We start from the raw sequence: 10,070 nt of genomic DNA on the forward strand, positions 1-10,070 counted from the left end.
AGCAGTGTCACTGCTGCTATATTGTATTACAATTCTTCATCACACAGCACAATTAAAAAAGCACTCTGGCTTTCAGATATGAAATTGAGTTGGCAGTTAGACAAACCTGATTTCAATACATAAGTGGAAACAATTTATTGCATTTAGGGTTTCTTTTTTAACCTTTGTTGTGCCAGGGCTCTCATTTATTCCAGATGTTTCTCTGAAGGGCAAAAGAGGCCTGTGCAGAAAATACAACCAAGGGGCAAGGAGCACGAGAGACTATAATTCTTGCTCTGCCTCTGTTCTACTACTGCCTTTCAATGTTTCCTTATCTTCCCACCCTTCCTGGTTTTAGTACATGCTTTGTGTGGTTGCCTTTTGGAGACCAGATAGAAATTTTGCCTTTCCTTTGGCCATTATAGGAGGAAGGTGTTTGGCCTAACTTACACTCATACACCATGGTAATGTAGGGAAATTTACTTTGGCTGGTACTTTAATATGAGATATTGGCTTGAATACAATTTTAGCTTGTTTTTGTTGTTGTATGTGTTCAAGCCATTTCTGACTTATGACAACCCTAGGGTGACTCTATCATGGGGTTTTCTTGGCAAGATTTGTTTAGAGGAGGTTTGCCATTTCCCTCCCCTGAAGCTGAGAGTATGTGACTTGCCCAAGGTCACCAAATGGGCTTCATGGCTGAGCTGGGAACTAAACTTTGGTCTCCAAGGTTGTAGTCCAATACTCAAACTATTATGCCATGCTAACTCTCCATGATTTGAGTAAGTTACGTTAAAAGTTACTTAATTTAGCACTGAATTGTAATAATTAGTTTTGGTCACTTTTAACAGGTTAGTGAAGGCAATTGAATTACAATGAGCACTTACAGGAACCTTTTTGTGAAAAGCAGTTCTCCAGACTTCCATTGGGTAAGAGATGGTTTGCCTTTTCTTTTCTTTGGGGATGAGAGATTATGACTTGCCCAAGGTCACTCAATGATTTTCCATGGCTGAGTGGTGATTCAAACCATCTCCAGAGTAATATTCAAACCACTACACCATGCTGCTTCTCTAATATCCTAGGTAGTCTTGGGCAAATCACTGTTCTTCCAACCATCAACTTCTGCTCACATTGCCTAACTGAATTTAATAATTAAGTGCTAGAGAACTCCAGGAGAAATAGACCATTGGACTCTCTGCCTCCATCTTGGTCTCGACTTCCTCATAATCTCAGATCCTCTAAATTATTTATTCATGTAAATTAGTTTATTTTTGTTTATTAATTACTGAAATGAACAGAAAAGCTTTTTTCTTCTTTCCAAGAGAATGAAATTACATCCCTGAAAATCCAAAGCCAAGATGAAAGAGAAGCAGGTCCTGCAGCTGTAGAGTTTGTTTTTAGCCACTGAGCACTCATTGCAAGGAATGTAATCATCATTCAGAACAAGAGATCAGTCAAAAGGATAAGAAGCTGTGGCAAGTGGAGTGATGGAGGCATACCACAAAGAAGGGAATGCAAGGATGGGAAATCCAGCAGATTGTGGGCGTTATCTGATTTGGAATTTAGGAAAAGAAATAATGAGAAATCCTCTGGAGACATCAAGTGGGAGAGATAAAAGAGAAAGGGGATGGCCCCAGCTCTTTGAAAGATGCAAAAGTACTGATTGTAAGGCATACAAGTCCTTGGGTCAAGAATCACATTCACCACACCAGCGTAGAATACATTCATCAGCATCTTGATGATCATAAGGTAAATTAATTGTTTTGCCCAGGAGCATGTTCAGCTTAAGCTGCTAGGTAAAAACAACTGGAAGATTTACAAAGATGATAAGATAGACAGACAGACATTCCAAAGCCTGATGTATTTTATTTATTTATTTAGGCAGGTATGAGCCATGAACCTGCTCACAATGTTTGAATTCCACTGTATCTGAGTCCCACTGTGAACAGATAGATTATAACAAAAAGGTATAATCCACTTAGCACTGAAAACAGTCCATCACTGTGGCGAGAACTGTACTTTCTTCACAACCATTTTTGATATCGGAATGCTGGGAAGATATGATTTCATTTCTCCAGAAGCATGGATCAGATGAAAATATCCAAATATTCCACAGTATTAGTAACCACTAACTAACAGTAACTAACTGTTCAGAGAGATCCAAATGTTCATTGTCATTAACAAAAAATAACTTCCCCTAAAACAGAGAGTGAAACTTCACAGATGTTATGGAAAAAACACCTTAGTTTTCTATGCTGATATATGCTGCTCAGAATCCTAAGGAAATGCCAGAATTTGATGCATCCACCAGAGGCCACTGTAGTGCAAAACACCTGTCTAATTTCTATAGAGATGGAGGAGAAATCTTTCTTGTCCAAATTTTCATGCAAATTATTTAAATTTGCATCACTTTAGTGAATACACTTGGAAATTTTCATTCTTTTCCAAATTTTGTGATACACTTCTTTATGCAAAAGAAATATATAAATAATCCACATACTAGAAAGAACTGTATACACTGTTGTGCACTGTAGTGAAAATTGAATAACTAAAAGCATTCCAGTAGGGAAAAGGACTTGTACAAATGTGTATATTAGGAAAAAACATATATAGAGGGGTGTACTTTGGGAGAAACACACAAAGATGTGAATAATAATGCAAATAGCTTTTCTTGTACACTTTAAGGAGCAAACTCTATGCTCTGATGCAACTGGGCAAAAAATGAGTTTATGGTCAACAAATGAGAATCCGAGAACAGATATTCAATTATTTCATCCCCTCTTTGCTAGTCCTGGGGATGTCATGTTGATGGAGCAAAGAGACTAGCAGTTGAAAATAAATCCTTTTCATCACCAAAGTGAAAACCTGTAAGTGACCTTGGGCAAGTCACATGCTTTCAGCCTCAAGGGGAGGCAATGGCAAGTCTCAGCTGAACAAGGTCGCCATAAGTTGGAAATGACTTGAAGGCACACAACAACAAGAACAGCAAACAAGTGGGAATAAGCAGTAATGTGAGGAGAAACAATGCAGAGATTGACCAGTTCATTGCTATTACGTTCAGTTTGGCTTCACTTGGCAATTCTTTTGCTTATTTATTAGCGTTTTTAATGCTGTGTTTTATGTTTGTAATTTTTATGATTTTAGGTCTATTTTGTGAGTCACCCAGAGGGAAACTGAGGAAGAGAGCTGACACAGAATACTGTGTGCTGAATGCTAATTCTCAGAAATGAAGGAGCAGAATAATGTGTCAGGGTGTATATAATTAGGGTTTAGTTTATAGACTCATATGTCTTTTATGGCTTTCTTGAGCACCAATGCTTAAACTGAAGCCCCCCCCCCCCCATGCTTACCACGCTTTTTGCCCCTCACTGCCACTCTCTGGATATTTCCACTGCTCCAGTGGGGGGGGGGGGGACATACTGCCCACCTTGGGAATCACTGCCCTAAGGCATAGGGTTTTCTTGGAAAGATTTGTTCAGATAGGATTTGCCATTGCCATCCTTTGAGGCTGAAAATGCGACTTGCCCAAGGATACCTAGTGGGTTTCCATGGTCAAATGGGGATTCAAACCTGAGTCTCCAGAATCCTGGCCCACATTCAGACCACTACACTACACAGACTCTTGATTTAGTAAAGAAGTAAAAATAAAACAGGTACCCATAAGAAAATCCCATCCATTGTTGAAAATTGTTCTCATTTATTTTGCTGAGACGTATTTCATTGATTGACTTGTTCACGTGGGACAAATGTGTCAGGAGGCTGTGACATTTGTTGCTATAGTACTTGGGTTTTTTAAACACACACAATCACAGCCAAACAATGTTTCTCTTCTCCCAGTCTATTTTCTAGCAATTCCCAGCACCAGCTGCAACATTTTATTCCAACCTTCAAATGGATTATTATTATTTTTTATTTCTGAGACATATCAAAACAAAAAGCTATCTTTCTCTTCTTCTCCTTTCTCTCTTTAAAAAAGAGAGTTACAATGCATCAGTGAAATGACACTTCTATACCCTAGCACTATAAATCTTAAGAATTTCTTTTTAATTCAGAAAGGAGTAAATTTGCACTTCAAATTATAAGACTACCCCAGCTAAGCATATTCCAGTTTTAAAAAGAGCCCTAATGCAGATCCAGGGTGTCATTAGAAACAGCCTCCAAAAATTTCCACACCTAAAGAGAAGAGCATGACCTGACGTTAAGGACTCACACATCTGAGAGACTTATACGGTGTTTTTAAGAGAGTGGGTACAAAACAATGCACATAGAATATTTTAGAATGTGACCAGTTAAAATGTGCTTAACTTAAAAACTACACAGAAGTAGATTTCAGTCAACAGAAAAAAGCTTTGTAAATTATGCAACTTCCACAAAAATAAGATCTTTTCTTAACACCCCATGTCATCATCCCAAAGAGCAATGAAGCCTAAGTTATACATCAAACTGTAATGGTACATTTTCATCACTAAGATTCCCTTAACTTTCTAATCTTGCAATTTGTCTCTTCCTTCAATCAAAGTTTAGATTATATAGCTTTGAATATTATAATATCTGTAAAAATATAATCAAATAGGCAGCTCCTTTTTGTTGCGGTGCCACAAACTTCATTCCTGTGCGGCAACCAGACGGCCGTGGGAACAAAGCCATGGGCGAAAGGGGCTGGGCAGCCCCTTTCTCCCATGACTGCACCTGTCGGGGTGTCCTGGGGCATGAAGCCCCAAGGACAACCCTTTTCAGGACCATGGAGAAGCAGCATCCAAAAAGCGCCGGATTGGGGCCTCTGGGCTGCTGGTGAGGTTGCCCTGCCCCCAACCTAGTGAGAAAAGGGGCGGGTGTAGCTGCCCCTTTGGGGTGTTGTGTACCGCGCCTAAAATCCTGAATGGATTCACTGCCCATCCCTCATCATGGAAGCCACCAGCTGATACTACCAGGGATGGGCAACATCTTGCTGAATTGCCAAGGCCATCATACTTCAGCACTGATTGGCTTGGCTATAACTGTAATGCGCTCTACATGGGGCTACCCTTGTATCAAGTCCAGAAGCTTCAGTTAGTACAAAATATGGCAGCCAGATTGGTCACTGGTGCATCTAGGTTTGACCATATAACACCTATCTTTAAAGCCCTATCTTTAAAGCCCTTCATGGGCTGGCCCCTCCTTACTTATCAGACCTTATTTCTCCTCACCTTCCCACTCGGGCCCTCCGTTCTGGTAGTCAAGGTCTGTTGTCCCAACCCAGGATTTCCTCTGCCCCATCTCGGATTCGCCCCTTTTCACTCGCTGCCCCTCACTCCTGGAACCTTCTTCTCCCGCGAGCAAGAGCCATCACTTCTTTAACCAGCTTCAAAATGGAGTTGAAGACCATCCTGTTCCGAGAAGCGTTCCCAGGCATTGCATAATTGTCACTTGCTATTTGATGTTCTTTTGTTGCCTGTTTTATTGAATCATTTCCTGTATTGTTATGTATTTTATATGTATTATCCTACTAGAGAGGTAGGCTAGCTCCAACAGGCCTCCCTGGAAAATGATTATCCATCCATTTAGAACCCAAGCCCTCCCTCTAGTCCATCTCCCCTGATCCAGGCCTCGGAGGTATAGAAGAACTGCTGGCCCTCATCCCCTTCCTCACCACCACTCCCTTCTCCTTCTGTGTCATGTCTCTCTAGATTGTAAGCCCGAGGGCAGGGAACCGTCCAATTAAAAAGATTGTATGTACAGCGCTGTGTAAATTTACAGCGCTTTATAAATAAAGGTTAATAATAATAAATAATAATCTTGAGAGATCTTCATTGGCTTCCTATTCGCTTCTGGGCACAGTACAAGGTGTTGGTTATCACCTATAAAGCCCTACATGGCTTGGGCCCGAGTTACTTGAGGAACCGCATCTCCCCGTATGATCCGCCCCAAACACTCAGAACATCTGGTAAGAACTTATTGGAAACACCATCTTCCAAATATGTTTCCTCATCCCAAAAGGCCTTTACTATAATGGCCCCACGGATCTGGAATAGCCTACCTGAGGAGCTCCGTCTCATGACCCCCTTGGAAACATTTAAAAAGAGACTTGTCAAGCTTTCCCCCCCGAAGAATGAAGACCAATATCCCTGCTGACAACGATATTCTGCCTTGCCCCTGGATGCTGGATGGTTGATGGATTTTTGTACTGTTGTATTGATGAGTGTTGATATTATATTATTTATGTTTTTATAAGAATGTTATATGTATTGATTTTTTTTAATTAAATTTTATTGATTAAGAACACAACACAAAAGCAAAACAAACACTATGATGCTATTACTTATCACTTATGACATATATATCACTAGCATTCTATGTCAGTCCTATTTTGTCTTTCACTTCCTTAGGCTAAAACCCAAAGTCCCATCAATCCTATCCTATCACTTATAACTAACTCTCATTGTATGTATTAACTATTGTCCATTATATCTATAAATAATGATAATAGTACTTAGATACAATCTTTACACCAATTCTAATTCTACTCATTCAGTCACTTAATGTTTCTTTTTCTCTATACACTTCTCTATCAGAGCTTGTATGATTTACATTCTCTTTTCATGTTTCTTATATATTCCTTCCATGGATTCCAAACCCCATAATATTTATCTAGTGTCTCATTACTTAATAATATGGTTAATTTTTGCATCTCACAGATTTCCATTACCTTTAATCTCCATTCATCTAAATTTGGGGTTTCTTCATTCTTCCAGTATTTCCCGAAGACCAATCTCGCCGCCACAATCAAAAAGAATATTAATTTGTCTTTATTTTTGTCTAATTTTAATTTGTCTGAGATGTTTAAAAGATACAGTCCTGGATCCGGACCTCCTTCAAAATCTATCATCTTTTTAATTTCTTTATGTATGATTTCCCAAAATTTCCTTACTTTTTTGCACTTCCACCAGCAGTGTAAGTATGTACCCACGTTTGTTTTACATTTCCAACATTTCTGGTTGTTGTTTTTATACATTTTCCCTAATTTAAACGGTGTCAAGTGCCACCTATACATCATTTTATATAAATTCTCTTTTAGAAGGACACATGGAGTATATTTTATCCTTATTTGCCATAGCTTATCCCATGATTCCAACTGAATTTGTTCTTCGCAGTCCTTTGCCCACTTTAACATAAAATCTTTAACTGTCTCTTTTTCTAATTCTAGTTTTCTAATTATACTATATAGTTTTGAAATTTGTTTTTTTGGGAGTTTCACTATATTCTCTAATCCCATTTCCAACGGGCCAAATCCCCTTTCTTTTACATCTACAAGGAAGCGTTCCTTCAATTGCATATAAGTAAACCAGTTGCAAGATAGACCTTCTCTATTCAGCTCTTCCTGTGTTTTCATCGTTACCTCCTTCCCTCTTATTTTTATTAAGTCTTTATATGTCACCCAGTATTCCTTTTTCAGAATCTCTCTTTTATATATAGCTTCGTTTGGTGACGTATGTAGTGGTAGTTTCGGACACCATATTTTTTTATACTTGTTCCAAATCCTCAATAGATTTTTCCTTATTATATGATTGTCAAAATTTTTGTCCAGTTTTAGTTTATCATAAAAGAGATATCTGTGAAGGCCAAATTTTAGTTCAAATTTTTCCATGTTAATTACTCTTTTATTTTGTAGTTTTATCCAATCCATAAGCCAATCTAGCGCACATGCATAGAAATACCATCTCAGATTTGGAACAGCGAGGCCCCCTTTGTCTGTGGCATCCTGTAATACACTAGTTTTAATTCTCGGTTTTTTGTTACTCCAAATGAAATTTGACAAATCTTTTCCCCACTTTTTAAATATCTGGTCTTTGTTTATTATTGGGATATTCTGAAAGAGGAATATCATTTTGGGGAGTATCGTCATTTTAATAATTGCCATTTTACCAATCCACGAAACTTTTTTGTTTCCCCAATTTTGTAAGTCTATTTTAATTGTTTTCCATATCCTTTCATAGTTGTTTTTAAATAGGTCAATATTTTTGTTCGTTATGTTAATTCCTAAATATTTGACTTTTTTAACCATTTGGAAACCCGATTTTTCTTGCAATTCTTCTATTTCTTCCTTTCCCATGTTCATTGTAATAATCTTTGTTTTTTCAAAATTTATTTTATAACCTGCTACCTTTCCAAATTTCTTTAGGAGTTTCAGTAGATCGTCTAGACTTTCATTGGGATTTGCAATGGTTAAAACCAAGTCGTCAGCATATGCTTTTAATTTATACTCCTCCCCATTTAATTTAAAACCTTCAATTTTTTTATTTTGTCTTATTTGATTCAACAGAGTCTCCAAGGTTATTATAAACAACAACGGAGATAGAGGGCAACCTTGCCTAACCCCTCTATAAATCCCACATCTTTCCGTTCTTTCTCCATTTATTACAAATCGGGTGTCCTGCGTATCATATATTGTTTCTATTGCGGTTATGAAATTTGTCCCCATTTCTATGTTTTTTAGTAATTCAATCATATATTCCCAATTCACATTGTCAAAGGCCTTTTCGGCATCAATAAAATATAGTGCCAATTTTTTATCGATTCTTTTACTATGAATTTCTATCAAATTTATAATGCTTCTAATGTTATCTTTAATCATTCTTCCAGGGAGAAAACCCGATTGGTCTGTATGTATCCAATTACTTAGCACTTTTTTTAATCTTTCAGCCAAAATTGAGGCAAAAAGTTTGTAATCCGAATTTAACAATGTGATCGGTCTATAATTTTTGGTTAGTGTCAAATCTTTATCTTCTTTTGGGATTAGTATTGTTTCGGATTGTATCCATGTTGGGGGAATTTTCCCTTTTAAGCAGTCATTCATCACTTCTACCAGGGGTTTCACTAAACTTTCTTCACACGCTTTGTAATATTCGTTAGTGAAGCCGTCTGGGCCCGGTGTTTTCCCGTTTTTGCTCTTTCGTATGGTCTGGGAAATCTCACTAGACGTGATATCAGAATTCAAAATTGCTTTCTGTTCCTCCGTAATTTTTTGAATCTGCAGAGATTTAATAAAATTATTAATTTTATTTTCCTTGATCATTGGTTTCTTATAGAGATCTTTATAATATTTGTAGAAACATTCTTTAATTTTATTTTGGTTAACCACGAGGTTACCATCTTCTCTCAGCACTCTTATAGTGCGTTTTGCTCTCTCTTTTTTTATATAATAAGCTAATAATTTCCCTGGTTTATTTGCGTATTCAAAAAATTTTTGCTTCGAGAATTTAATTTTCTTTTCCAATTGATCCACCATTATATTTGAAATTTGACTTTGTAAAAATTTAATCTCACATAAGGTTTCTTGATCCTTTGGATTCTCTTTCAATTTTTTTTCCTTCTTTCTCAATTCCTCGTTTAATTTTTCCAAATTCTCATTCTTATTCTTTTTAATCTCTGATGCTTTTTTAATCAACCATCCTCTTATAACCGCCTTGTGCGCGTCCCAGACCATTTGAGCATTTGTACCTTTGTCCAAATTTTCTTCAAAATAATAGTTAATATTCTGTTTTAATTCTTTAACCAGTTCCTCATCTTTTAATAATATATTATTTATTCTCCATTTGGGGTCTTTATTCCCTAATACCAAATTTATTTGCACTGGGCTGTGGTCTGAAAGAATTCTTGGGAGAATAATTGCTTTTTTCACCTTTGGGATCATATGTACAGATATTAGAATCATATCGATTCGTGACCAGGATTTATGGGGATTGGAGAAAAAGGTGAAATCCTTATTTGATCCGTTTTTACACCTCCAAACATCTTCTATAACTAAATTATTCATCATATTAAAGAATTCGTTTGGTAGTTTCCCTTGTTGTTTTTTAATTTTTTTTTCTGAAAGTTTATCCAATTTGGGATCAATTACCCCGTTCCAATCTCCTAACATTACCAGTGAGTCAAATTCTATACCTAATATTATATTCTTAAGTTTTTTGTAGAATTTATTTTTTCGTTCTAATGTTCCATATACTCCCACTACTAATACAGTATTTTCTCTTCATTACAGTTTAATTCTACCATTACGTAATGTCCTTCCGGGTCATTATAAATTTCTTTCGCTTCATATTTAGTATTAACAT

The sequence above is a fragment of the Sceloporus occidentalis genome, unplaced genomic scaffold, assembly GCF_023333645.1.
Source record: "Sceloporus occidentalis isolate IW3139 unplaced genomic scaffold, rSceOcc1.0.p SCAF_3, whole genome shotgun sequence".
In the NCBI taxonomy this organism is placed as follows: Eukaryota; Metazoa; Chordata; class Lepidosauria; order Squamata; family Phrynosomatidae; genus Sceloporus; species Sceloporus occidentalis.